Raw genomic sequence first — 23,830 nt, forward strand, 5'->3', positions numbered from 1 at the left:
CTAAAGAGGAATGAGTTGGGGTTGTTGCAGGAGGTGGTGAAGCAGCAAAGATATTAGGGAAAGATCACACAGATTTTCATTTGGGATTTTAGTCTAAGTGATATGGGGAGCCATTTGAGAACTATGGTGAAGAAGACGGCAGAGTCTACTACAGTGCTAATAGGCTAACTCTGGCTTCCATGGGGAGAGCTGTCAGTAGGGAGGAAAAAGAAGAGACCAATTAGGAGGGTGATTCTCAACCCCATAAAATCCAGTGCTTTTTTTAAATTAACAGACATAAATGTCCTTTTTAAAATCATTTTAAATAAATCTGAACTACCTATACAAATGATTACCAAAGTAAATCAAAATTTAACCTAGGCATGGTGGCTTACATCTGTAATCCCAACACCTTGGGAGGCCAAGATGGATCACTTGAGGCCAGAAATTCAAGACCACTCCCACCAACATAGTGAGACCCTCTCTCTAAAAATTAAAAAAAATTATCAAAAATTGAAATTCCTATTTATAATACAAATGAGCAATAAATGAAAAACAATTTATTTTAAAAACCATTTATTTTGATGTATGTCTTTTTCTGCAAAAAATACATTAAAAAAAATAATGAGTGATCAGATTTTGACACTCATGTGTATGTGTACCAAAAATATGAAAGCTAAAAGAGCTGACCAATCCAGATGTCTTATACTGGCAACTCAAAGACAAAAAAACTGCATGGCCAATAATAATGTCATTGTCTGAAGTGATGAAAATAATCCTAGTAAAGTTTCAAACAACACTTAGAGTAAACTTTTAATTTACACAGCAGTTATATTCCTGAAAAATCCTACCTATTTTAGGGGGGAAAACATGGGGCCAACCTACTTTATGTTTGTAAGTAAAATAGAATGAGATTCTAGGCTCAGACATGACCAAGAATGCGAGGCACTTAAAAGTCAAGCAGAGTGAAGGATAATTATTTATTCTGGTGTACTTTCCTGTGCATCACTAGCCCCCACTGCTCGGTAAAGGATTAATATCTTCTTCAACCCCTCTAATCAATGAATACAGCCCCATAGGTTTTGAAATTGCTTCCAGAAGAAGGTGTTACCCATTTTAGAATGGCTGAGTCAGGAGACTAAAGCAAAGGCCAGGTGAAAAGGGAATCACACTGAAGGTGGTGATCAGTGGCAGATTCAGGATATGAAGTCATAATTTACCGGATTTGCCAGTGATTGGATGTGGGATGTGAAGGAAAGAATGGCATCAAGGATGAATCCACGTATTCCAGTTTGAGAAACTTGGAGGAAGGAGGTGCTATACAGAGACAAAAGCTTATGACTACGTTATATCACTCTCCATGTGTGATAATTATGAGGCTATTGGGAAGACCCCTTCTGACCATAGTACTTTCTCACCAGCTACCCCTAATGCCTGGAAATAGTAGAAATCTGGCTAATTACAACAAATGCTTTTGACTATAGAGTAAATTAGATTAAAATTTTCCACCAGAATATTCCTTTAATATTCAGTTGAAGTAAGGATATTGAAGGAAAATTTTAATGGGAAAGAAAAAAGTTCTGAATATGTATTTCCACATGAAAACTGATCTGGTTAGAGCAAAGGACTGATAATGAGCATAGAAAATCGGCCTGAAAATGTGAAAAGGAATTTAGAAAGGAGAAGTAGAGGAAGAGTAATGATAAACTTTGCCTGCTTCATTATTTTGCCTATGACAAGTCATCATCAGTTATGTACCCATGGCCATTCTGACAAATGACAGGTAAGTTTCACTAAGCACCAACCCATTTGCAGGGTAAGAAAAATAACTAAGTTAACTTCAAATTAAGAAAATAGGAAAAAGTGTCTCAGTTTTCCCAAGAAGCCTAATAGATGGGGCTACCACCCACCTCTTATGGATAGTGGGAAGTCTGTTGTAAATCATGACTCAGTTGCTTATGAGCTCACTGTCTCTTTTCCCTTTAGGTGAAAGGAGGTTACTAAACTCTTTCCTTGACCTCCCCATCCTCCTGCCCTAGGACCAAGCCACAAGCATATTAGAAAAAAGAAAACAAGCCGAGGAAAGTCTTTCTGGGTTTTTAGCATGTGCTTCCCTCTGAAATTATACTTTTCAAATATAAATTTAGAATAAGAGAAAACAATGGAAGTCCATGTTTTAATTCCAATGTTGTCTCAATCCATTCCCGTACAGAATACACTCAAGTAATCCATGGTATTTCATGGTATTTTTTCTCACTTGAAAACAAAATCTGCTTTCCTTTCACCTTCACTGGGTGAGTGTGATCAACATAACAATATTGGTTGTAAAAGGGGATCCCTTGATGGTGAGGCAACCCCAGAGCTTGAAGCAGCTGCAACGAAAAACAGGAAAAGGTATGATATTATCCTCTGTCAAACAGAAAAAAAAATGTGTGATTTTGCAGTTTATATCCTGTGCTACTCTTTGACAAGCATGATGTTGAACTGCATTAAATATTAATTTGTATAACACTGCAGTCATATAAAACTAGGCATAAAACACAGCAGGGGAAATTGCATTTTCTTACAGTTAAGACTATTGTTACAGTCTTCTGGTACCTCATGCTGTCATCCTACTTAGTAGATTGATGTTTATTTTGCCAGCACACATCGACTGCCATCAATAGCACTGCTAACTTGTCTACTGTTGTGTTGTCCTCAGAAGCAGTAAATCTTGCCAACTGCAAAAGGGTCTTTAGATTCAAAAGACTACTCATAACCTCTTGACATGAATTTAATCAAAATTCAGAAATGCCATATGAATGTTTGCTTCTAGCAAATAGTTTATTTTAAGCCTAGGCAGGGCTTTGGTTTTGATCTACAGCGCATTTCATGATGTAAGGCCAGGGATAACTTAACTCCAAAGTGTCATGCTCCTTTGATTTCAGATTTGCCATCTGTACAAATAAATGCCTCAGTCCTCTCTTAAGCCTTACTAAAGAAAGGTATGGGCCAAATAGGCCCATTCCCCCTTACCCTACTCATTCCCAGCTTACTCTTTAATCTTCTTGTTCTTGTCACAAGTCATGAAACTATTATTTTGATTTCATTTTTTTCCAGAACACCTACAACATTGTTCTACAAAACCTGCAAGTCATGAACACATATTATTTAAAGGCAATTTCTTCCTTCCTTTTACATTTGGTTTTGCACCTGTGTTTTTTTTATTTTTTGCTCTCAATATCCATTCAAATCTATAAAGCCAACTCTCACTACCTCCACACACCCCTGCAAACTCTTGCCTCGGGCATTCTTCCATGGAGGCTGATCTTCAGACTCACGGCTGATGAAACGCAAGATGTCACTCAGAAGGAGATAGTTACAAAGCTGACCAGACTTCAGATACTGTGTCATATTTCTCTACCTTCTTCCATGCACTTTTGCCAAATGTAGCCTTTCTTGATCTTCATTTCTATTTTAAAAGTAATGTCAAAGTCTGAGACTCATTCTTAGCTCAACCCTAAGGAAAAAGAAAGAATAAAGAATAGGTACAGAATTTCAGAAATTCAAAGCGAGGTTACTATGATATCTTCGTTTAAAATCATGCATGCAGGAAGGAGAGCTTCATGAATGGAATTCTGGAATTAAGGACATTGAAAATGTTTACAGAGTTATAAATACCTCATGAATTGCTTAATTCCATCTAGATTTCGAAGGACCAGAGATAGACTCTCTCTCTCTTTTTTTTTTTTTTTTTTTTTTGGCAAAACTCAACCTAGTATTTGCAAACAGCTACCATGCCCTCCAATTTTTAATCTCTCTAGAGAAAAAATGCTTCTTCCACCTATCACTAACATTCATCTAGATTTTTGCATTTATTAAAGATGATGTATTTTGCTTACATATCCTATTTCTGAAAGTGACTGTCTCATAAAACCACTGTGTGATTCAAAATAGCAGACTTCAACCACTGTGCTTTCCCAAGCAAGAAGAAGCTGAGATAGCTCCTGTGCTATGGTTTGAATGTCTTTCCTAAATTCAGGCATTTCCAGTGTGATGGCAGTAAGAGGCAGGGCCTTTAAAAGGTGACGAGGCCACGAGAGCTCTTCCCTCATGAATGGGATTAAGGCCCTTAAAAAGATGCTGCAGTGTTGGGTTTTCTTGCCCTTCTGCCTTCTGCCATGTGAGAACACAGTGTTTCTCCCCTCCAGAGGATGCAGCCCTCACCTGACTACTGAATCTGCTGACACCTTAATCTTGGACTTCCCAGCCTCCAGAACTCTGAGAAAATTCATTTATATTCTGTATAAATTACCCGGTCTTGGGTACTTTGTCATACCAGCGCAAATGGATTAAGACATCCTGGTTTCTAAAAGCCTCCCCGGGGATGTTGATCATCATTTGTCTCCATTTAAAAAATCACTGATATAAACATTTCTGGAGTGTGCAGGTTCAAAAGTTTAAAACTAGATTAAAATATTTCTGCACTTTCTGCCATTTAATTGCACTCTTTTTATTGGAAAATTTTGCAATTACCAAGACTCTTCTTATTCATTTGAAAGTATCTGCTATGGAAAAAAACTACACGAGGGAGGGGCCAAAATGGCCAAATAGAAGCAACTGTGTCCACGGCAATCACAGAGGAATGAAAGTGACGAGTGAATTCAGCACCTTCAACTGAAATATTCAAGTTCTTGCATTGGGACTGACTAGGCAAGCAATCTGACCCACGGAGAATGAAGAAAAGCAGGGTGGGTGACTGCCCACCTGGGAGCAGCATGGGGGCAAAGGAACCCCCAATCACAGCCAAGAGAAGTGGTGAGTGATTGTGTGACTTCACCTGATAAACCAGCCTCTTCCACAGATCTTTGCAACCCATGGATCAGGAAATCCCCTCATGAGTCTGCGCCACCAGAGTCTGATAGGCAGAGCTGTGTGGAGTTAGGACAGAGCAGCCATTCAGACACACACAGAAACCAAGAAGTTTTAAATACTCTGGCCCCAGGATCCTTGGCAAAGTGGAAGATACATCCAAACATATCCCTAGAAAGAGGGCTAAATCCAGGGAGCCAAGCAGCGTTGTTCTGAAGACCCCACTTCTACAGGACCTCACAAGTTAAGACCCACTGGTGTGAAATTCCAGTGTGCCAACAGCAACAGGCCGAAGTCTGCCTGAGTCAAGACCAAGTTCCCAGGGGAGGGGTGGCTGGCATCTCTGCAGTTCTGTAGACTCAGCTGCCCTAGCCTGCCAGCTTTGGAGAATACAGATGGTCCAGACAAGGAAGGGCCTCCAACAACACAACACAGCTGCCTTACCAGATTGTGGCCAGACTGCTTCTTTAAGCAAGACCCCAATCCACTCCACCTCACTGGGTGGAACTCCCCTGTGAGGGCTTCAGCCACTTCAGCCAGGGTTCCACAGACAGAGCTCTGATCTCTCCCTGGGACAAAGCTCCTGGGGGTAGGGGCAACTGCCATTTCTGAGGTTTGGTTTTGACCCAGCTGTTTCAGCCTGCTGGCTTTGGAGAATCCAAACAGTCTGGATGAGGAAATGTCCTCCCAATACAGCACACCTGCTCTAACAGAAAGCAGCCAAACTGCTTTGGTAAGCGGGTCCCTGATCCCATTCCTCCTGAGTAGGTGAGACTTCCCAGCAAGGGTCTCCAGCCACCCCCCACAGGCACATTTGGGCTGGTAACAGGTCAGTACCCTCCTGGGATGGAGATTCCAGAGGAAGGAGCAGGCTGCCATCTTTGCTTCTTCAAAGACTTCACTGGTGAATCTCCAAGTACAAGGAAAACTGAGGCAACTGGAGTCTGGATCAGACCCTCAGGAAACCGCAGCAGCCCTACAGTAGAGTGGCCTGACTGTTAAAGGAAAAACAAACAGAAAACAACAACAACAATAACAAGATCAACACAAAAAGAACCCACAAAAACCCCATTCAAGGTCAGCAACCACAAAGATCAAAGGTAGATAAGCCAACAAAGATGAAAAAGAATCGATGCAAAAACATTGAAAACTCAAAAAGCCAGAGAGCCTCTTCTCCAAATGACAGCAACACATCTCCAGCAAGGGCACATAACTGGGCTGAGGTTGAGATGGCTGAATTGACAGAGTAGGCTTCAGAAGGTAGCTAATAATGAATTTTGTTGAGTTAAAGGAGCATGTTGTAACCCAATGCAAAGAAGCTAAGAATCATGATTTAAAAAATATGGGAGCTGATAGCCAGAATAGCCAGTTTAGAGAGAAACATAATCGACCAATGGAGCTGAAAAACACAATATGAGAAGTTCACAATACAGTCACGAGTATTAATAGCAGAATAGAGCAAGCAGAGTAAAGAATCTCAGAGCTTGAAGACTATCTTTCTGAAATAAGGCAGGCAGACAAGAATAGAGAAAACAGGATGAAAAGGAATGAACAACGCCTCCAAACAACATGAAATTATGTAAAGAGACTGAACCTACAACTGATTGGTATACTTAAAAGAGACAGGGAGAATAGAACAAAGTTGGAAAACATATTTCAAGATATCATCCAGGAGAAGTTCTCCAACCTAGCAATACAGGTCAACATTCAAATTCAGGAAATGCAGAGAACCCCAGTAAAATACTCCATGAAAAGATCAACCTCAAGATGCATAATTATCAGATTCTCTGAGGTCAAAATGAAAGAAAAAATGTTAACGGCACCCAGAGAGAAAGGCCAGGTCACCTACAAAGGGAAGCCCATCAGACTAAATGTGGACCTCTGTGTGGAAACCCTACAAGCCAGAAGAAACTGGGAAGGGGGGAGGCAATATTCAACATTCTTTTTTAGTTTTATTTATTTTATTTTAAGTTCTGAGATACATGTGCAGGATGCGCAGGTTTGTTACATAGGTAAACATGTGCCATGGTGATTTGCTGCACTTTTCAACCCATCATCTAGGTATTAAGCCCTGCATCCATTAGATATTCAACGCTTTTAAAGAAAAAAAAAATTCCAACCCAGAATTTTATATCTGGGAAACTGAGTTTCATAAGTGAAGGAGAAATAAGATCCTTTTCAGACAAACAAATGCTGAGGGAATTAGTCGGCACCAGGAGTGTCTTGCAAGAGCTCTGGAAAGAAGCACTAAATATGGAAAGGAAAAACTGTTACCAGCCACTACAAAAACACACTGAAGCACACAGACCAGTGATTCTATGAAGCAACCACATAAACAAGTCTGCAACATAACCAGCTAGCATCTTGATGAAAGGATCAAATTCACACATAACAATACTAACTTTAAACGTTAATGGGCTAAATGCCCCAACTAAAAGACACAGAATAGCGAGTTGGATAAAGAACAAGGACTTATTGGTATACTGTCTTCAAGAGACCTATCTCATGTGCAAGGACACACATAGGTTCAAAATAAAGGGATGGAGGAAAATTTACCAGGCAAATAGAAAACAGAAAAAATCAGGGATTGCAATCTTAGGTTCTGACAAAACAGAATTTAAACCAAGAACTATTACAAAAGACAAAGAAGGATATTACATAATGGTAAAGGGTTCAATTCAATAAGAAAAGATAACTATTCTAAATATATGTGCACCCAATTCAGGAGGAACCAGATTCATAAAGCAAGTTCATAGAGACCTACAAAGAGACTTAGATTCCTACACACTAATAGTGGGAGATTTAACACCCGACTGACAATATTACACAGCTCATCAAGACAGAAATTGGCCAAAACAAAGGGGCCACAGGTCCGATGCAAGTCCAAAACCTGGCAGGGCACTCATTAAATCTTAAAGCCCCCACATAATCTCCTTTGATTCCATGTCTTACATCCAGGCCATGCTGATGCAAGCAGTGGGCTCTCAAGGCCTTGGGCAGCTCCATTCCTGTAGCTCTGCAGGATACAGCCCCCGTAGCTGCTTTCATGGGCTAACATTGAGTGCCTGTGGCTTTTCCAGATGCATGGTGCAAGCTGTTGGTGGATCTACAATCCTGGAAACTGGAGGACAATGGCCCTCTTCTCACAGGTTCACTAGGCAGTGCCCCAGTTGTGACTCTGTGCAGGGGCTCCAACCCCACATTTCCTCTCTATATTGTCCTAGTAGAGGTTCTCCATGAGGGCTCCACCCCTACAGACTTCTGCCTGGGCATCCAAACATTTTCATACATCCTCTGAAATCTAGGTGGAAGCTCCCAAAGCTCAGCTCTTGTCTTCTGCATATCCACAGGCCCAACACCACATGAAAGCTGATAAGTCTTGGGTCTTGTACCCTCTAAAGCAATACCCTAAGCTGTATATTGGCTCCTTTTAGCCACGGCTAGAGCTGGAGTGGCTGTGACACAGAGCACTAAGTCCAGAGAGTGCACAAAGCAGCCAATTTCTCCCACTTGGAACAGGAACATTTACCCGATGCCTGTACCTGCACTGTATCTTGGAAGTAACTAACTTGGTTTTGATTTTAGGGGCTCATAGGCAGAAGGGACTTCCCTTGTCTTAGATAAGATTTTGGACTTGAACTTTTGGTTAATGCTGGAATGAGCTAAGACGTTGGGGAACTGTTGAGAAGGGATAATTGTATTATGCAATGTTTGAAGAACATGAGATTTGGGAGGGGCCAGAGGCAGAATGATATGGCTTGGCTCTGTTTCCCCACCCAAATCTCATCTCAAATTGTAATCCCCACTTGTCAAGAGAAGGACCTGGTGGGATCATGGGGCCAGTTTCCCCCATGGTATTCTCGTGATAATGAGTGAGTTCTCACAAGATCTAAGATTTAAAAGTGGCACTGCCTCCCTTTGCTCTGTCTCTCCAGCCACCTTTAGAAGAAGGTATTTCCTTCCCTTTTGCCTTTCATAAAGATTGTCAGTTTCCTGAGGCCTCCCCAGCCATGTGGAACTGTGAGTCAATTAAACTTCTTTTCTTTATAAATGACCCAGTCTCAGGCAGTTTTTTATATCAGTGTGAAAATTGACTAATACACCTTCCCACTCCATTTTCTAATTTTTATTGGATATTTCTTAACATTAAACCAACTTCCTGAGCATGAACCCCCATAATTAAATTTAGTTCACTTCAGCAGATGTTTTTAGTATTCCCGCTAAATACCAGGTACTGTCAAACACCCTGAGAACACAAACCTGAAAAAGTATTCACATCTGCCTTCCAGGAAGTTACAATAAATTGAGAGAGAATGCCAAGAAAAGAAGTAACTAAGATCCATTAAGAAAGTGATCACTTACATCCATCATCTCAAGCATGGCATACTAATTCTCCCTTTTCAAATGCACAATTGCCTCTACTATGTTAACAATACAAAAATCAGAAGTTGTTAATTTGACGTTGTTAACCACTCAAATTTTATTCCCTCTCCTTAAACTGCCCCCTCTCCAGCACACCCACACCAGATTTCTCCACTGATGGCTTTGTTTCATCTCCTAGGAGACCTCTTCATGAAGAGCTAAAAACCACTGCTCAAATAATTCAGAGAGGACACAAATAAAAGGAAAAACATTCCATGCTCATGGATAGAAAAACCAATATCATGAAAATGGCCATACTGCCCAAAGTAATGTATAGATTCAATGCTATTTCCTTAAGCTACCATTGACATTCTTCGCAGAATTAGAAAAAACTATTTTAAAGTTCACATGAAACCAAAAGAGCCTGAATAGCAAAGACAAACCAAAGCAAAAAGAACAAAGGTGGAGGCATAATGCTGCGTGGCATCAAAATGTTTACTACAAGGCTACAATAACCAAAAAAGGATGGTACTGGTACAAGAACAGACACATGGACCAATGGAACAGAATAGAGAACTCAGAAATAAGACTGCACACCTACAACCATCTGATCTTCAACAAACCTGACAAAAACAAGCAATGGGGAAAGGATTCCCTATTTAATAAATGCTGCTGGGAGAACTGGCTAGCCATATGCAGAAAATTGAAACTGGACCCCTTCCTTTCACCATATACAAAAATTAACTCAAGATGGATTAAACACTTAAATGCAAAACCCAAAACTGTAAAAACCCTAGAAGAAAAATCTAGGCAATACCATTCAGGACATAGGCACAGGCAAAGATTTCATGAAATGCCAAAAACAATTGCAGCAGAAGCAAAAAGTGACAAATGGGATCTAATTAAACTGAAAAGCTTCTGCCCAGCAAAAGAAACTGTGATCCAAGTGAACAGACAACCTAAGAATGGGAGAAAATTTTTGCAATCTGACAAAGGTCTAATATCTAGAGTCTACAAAAAACTGAAACAAATTTACAAGAAAAAAAACAAATAACCCATTAAATAGTGAGAAAAGGACCTGAACCAACACTTCTCAAAGGAAGTCATACATATGGTCAACAGATATTTGGAAAAAAAAAAAAAAAAGCTCAAAACCACTAATCATTAGAGAAATGCAAATCAAAATCACAATGAGTAACCATCTCACACCATTCAGAATGGTGATTATTAAAAAGTCCAGAAACAACAGATGCTGGCGAGGTTGCAGAGAAAAAGGAATGCTTTTTACACTGCTGGTGGGAGGATAAATTAATTCAACCATGGTGGAAGACCATGAGGTGATTCCTCAAAGACCTGGAGGCAGAAATACCATTTGACCTGGCAATCCCATCACTGGGTATAGTCCCAAAGGAATATAAGTCATTCTATTATAAAGATACATGCATGCATATGTTCATTGCAGCACTATTCACAATAGCAAAGACATGGAATCAACCTAAATGCCCATCAGTGAGAGACTGGATAAAGAAAATGTGGTACATATATACCATGGAATACTAGGCAGCCATAAAAAGGAATGAGATCATGCTATTTGCAGGGACGTGGATGGAGTTGGAAGGCATTATCCTCAGCAAACCAAAACAGTAACAGAAAACCAAACATGTTCTCACTTAGAAGTGGAAGCTGAATGATGAGAACACATGGACACACAGTGGTTAACAACACACACTGGGGCCTGTCAAAGGGGTGAGTGGGAGAAGGGAGAGTATCAGGAAGAATAGCTAATGGATGCTGGGCTGAATACCTAGGTGATGGGATGATGTGTGCAGCAAACCACCATGGCACACATTTACTTATGTAACAAACCTACGCATCCTGTACATGCACCCCTGAACTTAAAATAAAAGTTGAAAAAAAGAAGACGAAGAAATAGAAAAGTATCTTCTATTATTATTCCCTAAAACAACAAAACTCTACCTTCTAACATGAATTATTTCAACATTATTTCAAATGAAATAACTCCCAGATATAAAAATAAAGTTAGAAATTGAAAATCCACACTGGAAGTTTTAATCGTCTAAATCAAGGGATCCAGAGTTACTGGCAAATCATCCCATGACAGCCTATGAAATATACTAATCACAGGCCGCTGACTCAGTGGACATTCAATAAATAACAACTGATGAAGCTGAAAATATGTTGCTGCAAGTTGACTTTCAGTCTTAAATAACCACTTGCAAAACTCCACCTGAAAAATGTCCTGAATATAAAGAATATTTATGAGTGACTGTTCTCTTCATCCCTTCCATTCAAGTGATTTAGTTCCGGAAGATAATACTGGGTCTCCAATATTGAGGTATTCATGTTTAAAATCCAATATACGAATAGTTAAACAACCTATATAGGCATTACTACTGTCAATCAGAAAAGTAAGCAAAATTTTAAATAATAAAATAGATTTTGTCTGTATTCAAAAAAATTTAATAGGAAAAATAAAAATCAAGAAACATGATCTGGTGAAATAGTTTAAACAAAAGGCAGAAAGTGGAAATGCTAAAATTACAGACATAAATATGTAAGATGCTTTGGGAGAGTGGCAATGAAGAAGAGCAACACTCCTGGCATATACACCATAGTATCTGAATTAAGGACTACAGCTCATAAAAGGGGACATTTGGTTACAGTATAAAAAGAAAAGCCTAATTAGGCTTTGTGAAATATTTGGACAGTTTCTAAAATCAAGTTATGGCTTTTTTTTATTAAAAAGACTTTAAGGATGCCTTTAAGAATGATTAAAGTGAAATGTTTAGGCCAGTTTGCTGTAAACCTGAGTAAACTCCAAATTCTCGAGTCTTCTACTACCCTGCAACAGCTCATTGTTGGGCTTCTCAAAAGTCCAGGAAAGGCTACATTTTCTCATGCTCACTAGCAAACTAATATATTTGTTTATATGCTCAAATATGATTTCAAAAATAGGTCTTTTTTCTGAAATCTCTAAGGGCGTTAAGTGATTTTACTGGATGTGATTGTGTCTAGTCTACAACTCAATTCTACAATTATTACATTAGAAAATAACCACCTACTACTATACTGGGGAAGAAGAAAACATATTAAATGCTTATGAAATGATAATAAAATATTTTAGTTTTTCTTTTATTCCTCATTGATCTCTACATTAAAGGATACTCTTTTTTTCCTTTTAATTTGAATTTTTTGTTTTTTTTCAGATGAAGGTCTCACTATGTTGCCCAGGATAGTCTCCAACTTCCAGCCTCCAGCAATCCTCCTGCCTCAGAATCCCATCCCAAGGTGCTAGGATTAGAGGTGTGAGCCAATGTGCTAGGGATAATTTGAATTTTTAATAGTGAAGTTTTACATTTTTGTATCATGTTTTTCAGCCATTTGGATACTCTGATCTGTAAGTTGTCCTTAAGGAGTCTATGGAAACACAGCACTCACTTTGAAAAAGGCACATTTTAGGAGATGTGGTCCCCCTTGGCTTTTCCCTGTGGTAGTTGCTGGCACTCAGCAGTAGGCAGGTTTCAGCTGGGAGGTGCAATCAGCTACTACACTCACAGAAAGTTGTCGCATGACTACAGAGTGAGCCCTATGCTGAGGGACGCTAAAATGATCCAGTCAGTTTCTCTTTGTTAAACATCACAGAGTTTCAGCCTGTGGTCCTGTGAAAAGTAGGTCAGACTATCAGTAAATGGTATTCTTGATGATCTCTTGTATGATAGATAATAAATTTTCAGAATAATAGGTTTTTCTTCTCAGATTGATGAAATCCAACACCTAGACAATGTCTCTAATTTCCTTCTTGACATTCCTATATAGATTGTGAAAGGAATTGGGCTATTTCTCATTAACACTGACTGTACAATGCAAGCAGTGGCTTCCACTTCAGGTATAAAGAAAAAGCACATACAAGAAGCATCTAGCACAACAGTACCAAAGTGCTTAGGTAATAAGATTTATGTGTCTGGAGAATTTATAACCAGCTATTATTAGCCATTATTCAGAAGATGCTTGAAATGTACATACAAATAAAAGAGAAAAAAATTGAAATTCTTAAGAAACAAACCTATAGCAATAGTCAGCATAGAGAATGGAAGGATAGACACTGGTTTGAAAACTGTAATTCTTGGTAGTTATGCAGCAGCATTCCCTAGGGTTAAAAAGACTAAAACACAAGAATCATAAGCAGAAGAACCCCAGAAAGTCCCATGATCATTGTTAACCTCTGGGTTCGGGATATCAATTTTAATAACTTTTGTAATTAAAAACTTAAATGATTTTTGTCTTATATCATCATATTAGGTAAAATAATTCAGTATTAGTATGACAACTGGTTATATTGTCAACACTATTATCTTATTGGAAAATGAAAGATCGTCCAATTGAGTGTCTTTCTAGCGAACTGATGACTAAAATCTCAGAAAAAATGTCATATTTGTAAATCACACACTATATTCTATGTTAAGATATTCTAACATACACACACACACACACACACACAGATCACAGAAATCTGAGACTATCCCATGCTATTTTGAATGCTCCTTCCTGCTCCTCCAAAGCTGTGCTCTTCTGTTTGTTACAGAGCATATAACAGAAATATTCTCCTCCCCACTCTTTGTCCACTTAGTAGAGTCACAATCTTTCTTTAAGATTCAACTGAAGTGATTTATCCTCTATGAAGCACAACATAAGCCCTTTATCACGATGTGTAGGATGGTGGCCACCCTCAACCCCATTTCCATAGTCTTCTCTACTGCTGTGGTGTTTCCCATAGAGTACTGAAATTTGTTACAGGAGAATCTTTGTAGAATAATTGCAGAAAGGGTTAAAAGCACAGGGGCATAGATGGGTGAAAAATCCAGATATATGACTTATGAAAATATTAGCGGTATAGCTTCAATCAAATTGTTTAACATCTTTAAGGCTTAATTTCTACATCCTTAAAGTAGAGACAAATATGCCTACCTTACAGGTTACGATACAGGCTATGTGAGTTCATACATATAAAACATTGCACAGCATCGCTCCGATGGAAACAAGGAATTATAGTAACTGTAAGGAGGAGGAGGATGAAGAAGAGCATAGTAATGTTCCATTACTAGACTGTGAGCTCTATGAAACATTGAAGGCTTAAAATAAACCTTAATCATCTTGGTATTTCCAGGGGTGAAAATCTACTATATTACAGATTATCAACAAATCTTCGTTGAACTAAAAAAAAAAAGAATCAACCATAAGTAATTGCTCAGGAGATGTTATGTAGCAGTAAGAAAAGATGTGTAAGAAAAGGATAAGTAAAGACTACATTTGGAAGATAAATTTCTATTTTATCTAGCAATTGATAGGTAACCATTAACACATCTAAAGCAAGGAAATGACATGATAAATGTTACCATTTTAGACATATAGGCAACAACCTGGAGAACAGATTACAAATATTTTTATTCTATGGATATAAATGAAAATATTTATTAGCTTCAGCCATGTATTCTCATTTCTATTACTGTAGATTTGAGGAAAAATAATGGCATTTTAAATAACATTTTTCTCTGTTTTGTTCTGTTTATTAAATATTATTCAATCTAAGATTGGCATATATTTCCCTCGGATATTTTATACTCTCTGCCACATATATCTTTGTATTATGTATATGTGAAACAATGAAAGTATGTATATGAGGTTGAAAGTTCATCGAAGTGCTTTAACCACATTTTTAAAACTAAGTAATTAAAGAATAATAATGTAGAATTATAAGAATTTTCTAGTTGATATTCACAGAGGAAGAAATCTTAACAAGAATAGAAAGGTCCTTGGTAGGTCGGTTGAGCATTAAACATTTTATTCACATTTCAGCATTAGGAAATAAAAGTTATTAACTTTCTTGCTTTTAGATGCACTTAATACTCTGTAGAAATATCCTTGAGCCTCAGAGGCTATTTACCTTTCTTTGCAATGTACACATGTGTCAATCTTTAAAGAGCTGGAAAATTTGAATAACAAATCCTCTAAAGCAAATGGCATAGCATGCTTAAGTGTATCAGTTTGCTAACATGGATCTAGTCTTTCTCATTACCATTATTCCTGCAATAAAAGCAAAATGTCAACAGGGAGTTGAGATTTAAGTAATTTTTAAAAATGGAAAGGCTAGTGATTCTTATAGACAAAATACCATTTTTATTAAATGTATTAAACATGAAATATTGTATTACTATCCCTTGAGGCTGAATAATATCACTTTGCCCAATTAACAATATTTTAATCAATCATGACATCAAGCAAATTTTTACCTTTAAGCAGGTCTTGTGTTACACAGGTAGCTAAGATCAAGAAAATAAGTCCTTACCTGGCTATAATGTGACCATAATAATAATAAAGGTAATTATTTTATTTATTAGGGGCTTTGAGGTGGCTTCACCAATAATACAGAAATCATGGAGATATTTTGCTCTCTGGAAGTGAATGGAAAAAGAAAGCTGGAATGAGGATTTAGGACTGGAATTCTACATATTTAACTAAGCATTGTGTCAGTTAGAAGGAGTGCTTGTCATCTATGAAAGCAGAAGGAGTCACCAAGGTGAATGTTGTTAGTGCCTGTGTCCTCATTGTCTAGGGGACTAGGAGCTTGAAGTGTCCTAGAGCCACTGACAGAGATAAATGTTGGTGACTATAGCTAAAGAACTTCAAATATTCTGATATCCCAAATTAACAAAAATATAAAAATTAGTGAATTGAATTCATCAAAATTAATAACTTTTCCTCTTCAAAAGTTAACATTAATAAAATAACAGGCCATAGACAAGGAGAAAATATGTGCAAAATATATGAAATACTTGTAGCTTAATAAGAAGACAAATAACCTTATTTAGAAAAGGTTAAAGGTAAATAGACATTTCACCAAAGAAGATATATATTCCCACAAAAAGATGTACATCAATCATCATTAGAAACACTGAAAATAAAATTACAGTGAAATACCACCACACACACTAGCTTGGCTAAAATCAGAGAGACTGATAACACCCAGTGTTGGCAAAGATAAGGATAAACTGTAACCCTCTTGTATTGCTGATGAGAACATAAAATAGTATAACCATTTTGGAAACAGGTTAGCAGCCTTGTAATAAGTTCAACATACACTTACCATATGGGCTACAAAGTATGAAAATAAATATTTACAAAAAGGCTTATATGGAAATATTTATAGTATCTTTATTCATAATAATCAAAGAATAGAAGCAACAAAAATGTACTTCAAACTGCTCAATGGATAAACAAATGGTAGCACATCCATACATTGAAATAATACTCAGAAATAAAAAGGGGAGAACTCCTGACTTATGCAACAGTATGGGTGATTCTCAAAAGCTAAATAAAAGAAGTCAGACACAAAAGACTATATATTATATAATTTCATTTTTTCAAAACTTATGGAAAGGTAAAAACTATAGAGACATAAAGCAAATGAGTGGTTAACAGGGCAAAGGGATGAGAGTGAGGACTGGAAAATGGCAGGAAGAAACTTTTGGGGGCGGTGACAGAAATGTCCTAAAACTGGATTTTAGTGATGGTTGCATATCTGCATAAATAGTAAAACTCACCAAACTGTACATTTAAAATGAAAGAATTATAGAGCTGTAAATTCTCCCTGAATAAAGCTGTTAAAACATTAAGAAAAGATGAAAGCCAAGGAAATTTCAATTTTAGTCTTATGAAAGGAATAAATATTATATAGATAGAGGGCATAAAATAATTTTAGAGAATGAGGAAATTTAAGTGACAATGTGCAAAACATCAAACTACAAAATGAATCAACAGTTGGCTATTTTCTAATTCCATCCTCTAACTGGTTCATTCTTTTTAAACTATAAGAGACCTTGCTGAACTAGTCGAGATAATGCAATATTTTTAATTAATTAATCCTGAATTGAAAACCAATTAAACAGATCCTAATAGTATCTGGAAGGCAATTTTTAGATGGCATGGCAAAGACTGAACAGAAACAGTCACCTAAAAAAATACATGTTAATAATCACCTATTACACCTCTGAGTCGTATATTTCATCACAACATCAATCACAGTATAAAGTATAAAATTTAAAGCCCATTTTAACAAAAAATGGCTGAAGTCAACTGTGATCATTCAACATGTTGTAGATAGTAGAGTACAAGTGCCGCTTCCGATAAATAAAGATAGTCTGTTCAAAAATCTGTGAATTTGAACAAAATTTCCATAACTGGATTTTGACATCTCCCATTCATGTTCCCATATCCCTATCAAAAAATCTAATATATAAATTCCTCTATAATTAATGTTTCAATTTTCTTTCTTCTTTATTAGTTAACTTTTTGAGAACAGGTCTTATTTATATTACTTGTATATATTATCGTAAAAATATTTATCAAATCATTAGATGAATAAATACATAAATAAACAGGAAAAAGAAAAAAATGCTAGTGCAAATTTTTGGCAGTCCCGTATCGTTTGCCTGCTCACAGTACATACCTACTGATGAAAACTTGAACAAACTAGGCGATTGCTACATCTGCTTATCAACCGACCCAGACTTTCGCAGGATTCTGTTGAATGAAAACACAGCGTATGTGAATCAGAAACTCATGGAAACCAGCCTGTTAGGAGACAAGTCTCCAGAAGTGTCTCAGGTTTCTACAGGTCTTGCAGAAAGACACTGCTGCTGGTAAGCAATAGACTATCTTCTCAAGTATGTTTGGATAGTGAATAGCCTGGGAAAGTGAGTAGTCTCTCTCTCTGTCTCTCTCTCTCTCAAGTTGGGCTTGCTTACTGTCCATAAGAAAAGATTCAGGTTCCAGCTCCAGTGTCCCCATCTTGTAACATATCCCAGTGCGGCTGCAGGTAATACCTGGCCTTCGTTGTGTCACTCTGTGTGGTCAGGGGCTTGAAGAATTAGGGCAATGCTGGTATTCCGACTGCCAGATTGCTGCAAGTAATAAAGTCTTTTGTCTCTGACACAGTAGTCTCCTATATTCTGTCAGCATCCATAAACCTTTAGCAGTTTAATTTATTAGGTTGCAAGTAGGGTAAAATCACAGACCCTTCACAGTTCTTGACACAATTTCACTTTGAACTGTCCTTACTCGTTTGTCAACTGTGTTTCACAAGCAGAAAAGCCTTAATTTATTTTGGAAATAGAACTATGCAATACCATTTAATTTGGTCAATTTAGCCAAAACAAGACCTAGTAAATTCATGCTCAATAATTTTTATTTGACATACTACTTTGATATTACTTTGCAAGATAAAACTTTTACCTAGAAAATGTTAGTTAATAAAGATGCATATAGTTAATACAAAACATTAAAGATGAAAATTTACAAGGAATATAGTAAAATTATCCACTGACTTCAAATTGTTCAATCGTTTTTTAGACTACTACATTAATTTCTTAATCGTGTAATTTAAACATCAAACCCATATATTTTTCTAAAGATTAAGGATATACATTCTACCCTCAGATCTAAGGAAAACCTGATGTTTATTAAATTAAAATTTATCCTCATCGTAGTACAAATTTAAAAGCATGCTGAAAATAATATAATAAAACTACTACAATGTGCCTTTTTCCAGTTTAAATAAATATTATTTTGATAAACTTAAAGTCTTACAGGGTAGTCTTAAGAAGAGGTGTCAATGCAAGTACAGCCTTCTCATTTAAAGATTGCTGGTTGAGAAACTTCACTGTGACAAGTACTTAGCAAAGCAGTCATTATTAAATCTGGTTTCTGGGTTCAATCAATAGCCATTGATAAAATGCCTTCAAAAGAACATGTATCATTTTGTGCAATTTTGAAAGTGCTACTTTTGATAATGTAACAGTGTCCTTAACCTTTTTGGAGGAAAAACTAAGTGCATTATTGTCCTTATAATGACACCAATGGCAATTATTAAACTGTATTTCTAGAAGAGCAAACTTATTTTTTTTTCATTGACATCTCAGTATCAACACAATTACTTTGCTTTGGAGGAAATGAAAGATGACTTTAGAATATCAGAGCCTGTATATAGTTCATCTCTGATAAGGGCTTTTTCTTTTAGGACTTAATACTAAGGACACTGGTTTGGAGCATTTTTAAGAATTCTCTTGGAAAATTACACACACACACACACACACACACACACAGAGAGAGAGAGAGAGAGAGAGAGAGAGAAAGGAGGTCTTTTAAAGAGCTCGATGTAACTGGTTAACAGCTGAAATATATTAAGCTTCATATTAAAAACTGTATGTGGAACCAATACCTTTCTAAATTCTTCAGTAAACACATAGATGCTATGGAATGAAACAAAAGAGTAAAGATAATTCTGAAATTGTATATAATAATATCACATTCTCTTTTTTTGGTATATGTATGTTTTATATAAAGCTTTATAGTCCATATTATGTATGTTACTATTTTTTGCTTCTTCTCTATAAATCTATATGATAATGCAGTAATGCATAAACAAAATATAACGTTTGCTAACTAGTTTAAAATTTTGTATTAGTCTTGTCCTGAAAATTGTGTTTTGATAACAAAACATATCCAAAAAAAATTCAATTTAGCCACTCCATCAGTCATTTTGTATGTAAATAAATAAACTGCGTGCATATACATAATTGTAAAGTTTAATAGAAAAATCAATTGGGAGAAGGAGGCTAGAGGAATGTGAGTCTGAGTTTTATGACAGAAAAATTCAAGATCAATTATGCTGAAGACCCACACATAATGTTTTTGTTTTACCTTCTCATGTTATTTTTGATGCTGATTGCATTTGGCCTAAATGCACAGATTCTTAATTAGGGTCTTACTATTTTAGGTAGTTTACTAGATTTTTTTTCTTTACCCCTTTTGCCCAGATTTGTGAAAAAGAAAAATGCAGCTGAGTTTAATACTCAGGTGATGTAAAAGCAATTGGCATATCAACTATAAAAAACAAAGTTTTCCTCAGCATTTAATTTGCTAGATAATTAGCTAGATTGAATTTATTCAAGTACTATAAATTCCTGTCTTTAACTTCCAACTTTTCAGCCAGTCCTAGCTAGGTGAGAAAGAGTGAAGAGGTTCACTAAATATAAGCATGGCATTATTTTTTAGAAAGGTAATCTAGTGCAATGATTATATATTTGGTATGAGGCTTTGGCATCAAACAGACATAAGTGAATCTAAATCCCAGCTCTGCCACTCATCATCTGTGTCAATAGGAAGTTACTCAACTTCTCTAAGATTCAAGGGAAAAAATAAACTATTTAAAATCAATACTGCCTGTAGGCCCTTCTGCCATTAGGAAGTTGTCAGACTGGGAGTGGGAGGCATCATTCATATTAAGGGGGAAATAAATTTCTAAACTGCTTCATTTAACTTACCTTGGCTGAGAGAGAATGGGATAAGAGAAAGCTGACCTTTCATAATCTTTTTCAGTTCTTCTCTGATGCGTCTAAGGTGGCACTCAGAGTAGATGACTGTGTCCTCAACAAGAACGTAAACACATTTTTTGGATATGCAAATGATAGTCCAGATCCTAACTAGGAGTAGAAATGTGAATTGTGCTGCCTGATCTCAGGACTTTAGATTTCACAAGAAAGCCCCAATGAAGCAGTTTATATAAAAGTTTACGAACTTTTATATAAACTCCCAAAGAGAGAGAAACCTGAGATTTAAAGTGAGTTAAGGGATGAAGCAGCAAGTTGGGAAGAGTAAATTTTAAAGTGTCTAGAAAATAAGATGCTCCAAGAGGAATTTGGGATAATCAGACACCATGTAGAGACAGAGATGTCTCATAGCTAATTTTTAAATTGATGTCCTAATTTTCTGCTATATAAACATCCTCTAAAACCAAGGTAAATCCATTTTGTATAAGTACTCTGTAAACTTGCACCTGTTGCTCTTGCCTCCAACTGTCCTTGGAGGACAGTTCTGAGTGAGCCTAGACAGATTGACCAGTGCCCATCTGCAAGATTGCACCCCCTTCCTGGGCATTCTGCCCCAGGGCCTTCTCAAATGCCACAACAGCTTGTTCATCCCAATATAATCCAGATTAGAATGCAGGAGAGTGTGCACAGCCACTTCAACCTTCAGCCAATGCGGGCAGAAGATGGCAAATATATGCTCAGACTCCTGTCTTGAAAAAGGACCACTCTGGCAGACATTCTGCATGCTGCCTGGGAAGCTCTCGTAGGGTGGAGCCCTGGCTGCTCACAACAGAGGCATCAATAGCACATCTCATGGGGGCCTGTCATCCTTTCTGACTCCCACTCCTCTCACCACCTCAAAACCCCTCTACCAAGGCTTTGTCTGTCCATGACTTTGCTTTCAACAAACCAAGATGCTTTATGGAAACTGATTTATGGGACAAACAAGGGGAAAGAAGCTATCTCTACCTGAGCCAGCACAGAGCTGAGAGGACCAGCAGGCTGTGGAAGAGAGGAAGCTGAGCAGAAACACAGACTCCATGCTGGGATCGTGAGGAGCATGATAATTCCTGTGTGAAGTAGGGCAAGAAGCTTCTATCAATCTTTTTTCTTTTTGAGTCAATTTTATTTATATCTCAAATGACAGTGCAATCTTAGTTAACAAATACTTAAATAGTAGGTGCACAATACATAGAGAAAATAATTTAATAAAGCTGATAAGAATTTTATATTCTGAACCAGTTTATTACAGTCAAGATCTTCAGTTTCAGTTTAGCTTTGATGAATATCAGGTCCATGGATATTGGGCATAACTTTTAGTGAAGTATCCAACGATTGACAAGTGGCACATTTTGAATCTCAGAGACATTGTATGAGTTGGTAACAAACTATTTCTGAAAACTTATTTCCTAAAACTCACATTCACATACTATATACTTCAGTCAAATTATTACCTATATACACCTTGCATTTTACCATTCTCTATATTGAAATAGCCTTCATTCTCATCTGTCCTTTCCCCAATGCCTATACATATTTCAAGCCCTGTCTGGAGCCATACATGGCCCGTGAAATCTTCCTGAGCCATACCAGATTGTATCTAAAAGTTTCATGATAGTCAGTCTCTGTTATCTCTTGATATATTTGTTAATATTTTTCACTTTCCATGTCACAGGATGCTATTTATGCTTCATTTATCTTTTATTTACATATTTTGGGGTTTTGGTATACAGTCCAAGATTAGACTTGATCAACTTCTTAGTCCCGTTCAAAATGCTGGACATAGTTTTAAAACAAAGGATGTTGCCATCAGCTTTCTCATTAACCTCCAAAATTCTATGTGTCCCATTCCACAATCCATTCTTTCAAACATTAGCAATGACAACGCATCTTATTCTGAAACTGAATTCTGACGCTTGTTCCTAAAACAAATACCTACCTGTCATCAACATTCCACTTTCACCCAGGTTTTTCTATCTCTTCGTATTTGCAGGGTTGTGATGTGTACCAGTTTGGCCAGAGCATCTCCAGTTTAAGCCTGTTGTACTGATTACTTACAGCATCTGCTGCTACTCTCAAAAGTTTCCAGGTTTGGAGGATACATTATATAGCCACCTTATCTCTACAGCTTGCAATGAATTTCTGCTTTCCCTTCTCATCTGTGCTTAACCTGTTCTCACACTGCACTGCATATTTTACATCCACTATTTCAGAATATACAATAATTTTTGCAAGTGAAGGAAATTGTCACATAAAATGATGTAACATAGTCAGTTTGCTCTGGGTGTAGAGAAAGACTTTTCCGTGACCAACATTATAAATATCTGAGCAGTATTAACTTTGAAAAGCAGACACAAACTAGAATGGGTGGGGAGAGAGATTGCATTTGGCACAGCTTCAAAAACATCATTTCAGAAAGAAAAATCCAATTCAATTTTCAGAATGACTGGTTAAACCAATCCATGACAGGTCTATATAATCAATATCTACTGCTACTTACCTTGGCAGCATTCCTGGAGAGATCATTTTCCTAAATTGTCCTCTTTTCAGCCACTTTCCATTGTGTTTTATGCAAATTATTTTGGCTTGTCTACTGTATTTCTTTCTTTTTTTTGTTTCCACTGCAATAAAGAACTTAAGCAACGTATTACATTGCATATGAAATAATAGGTATTTTTTAATCCCTATATGGATTTTATTTATTTGTGTAGTCAATTTTAATATTACTCTATCAGAGATGGGTCAAAATATTTTCCCATCTTCAAACTGTCTTGTAGATAATTCTAACCCAATGCGAAAAACCGAGTGTTTCTATCTCTGTTATCAACCCCACTTTTACAAGTTGTCATGCACCCTCCTGCCTTACGACGTTTCCCTTGAAGAAATCAGTGTTTTCCCAGCCAGCAAAGTCTTTGGCAGCAGATATAGCCACTGGATAGAAAACTGGTAATCCTCTCCAAAATACACATCTGACGAGGGCTCTCTGTCAAAGGATAAGCACCCAGTTAATTTGGGACTTAAGAGAAGTGGATCAGGAACCACTTTCCCTTCTCCACTTAAATATCCCCTCATACCTCTCAATAGCTTCCCATTGCTATGAGAGCAAAATCTAAACCTAGAACTATGACTGACAAGTCCCTGCCTGGCCTGGCTGCAGCCCACCTCTCCAGCCCCGTCTCACCTATTCTCCCCAT

Source organism: Pan paniscus, chromosome 14 (assembly GCF_029289425.2).
Source record: "Pan paniscus chromosome 14, NHGRI_mPanPan1-v2.0_pri, whole genome shotgun sequence".
NCBI classification, from domain to species: domain Eukaryota; kingdom Metazoa; phylum Chordata; class Mammalia; order Primates; family Hominidae; genus Pan; species Pan paniscus.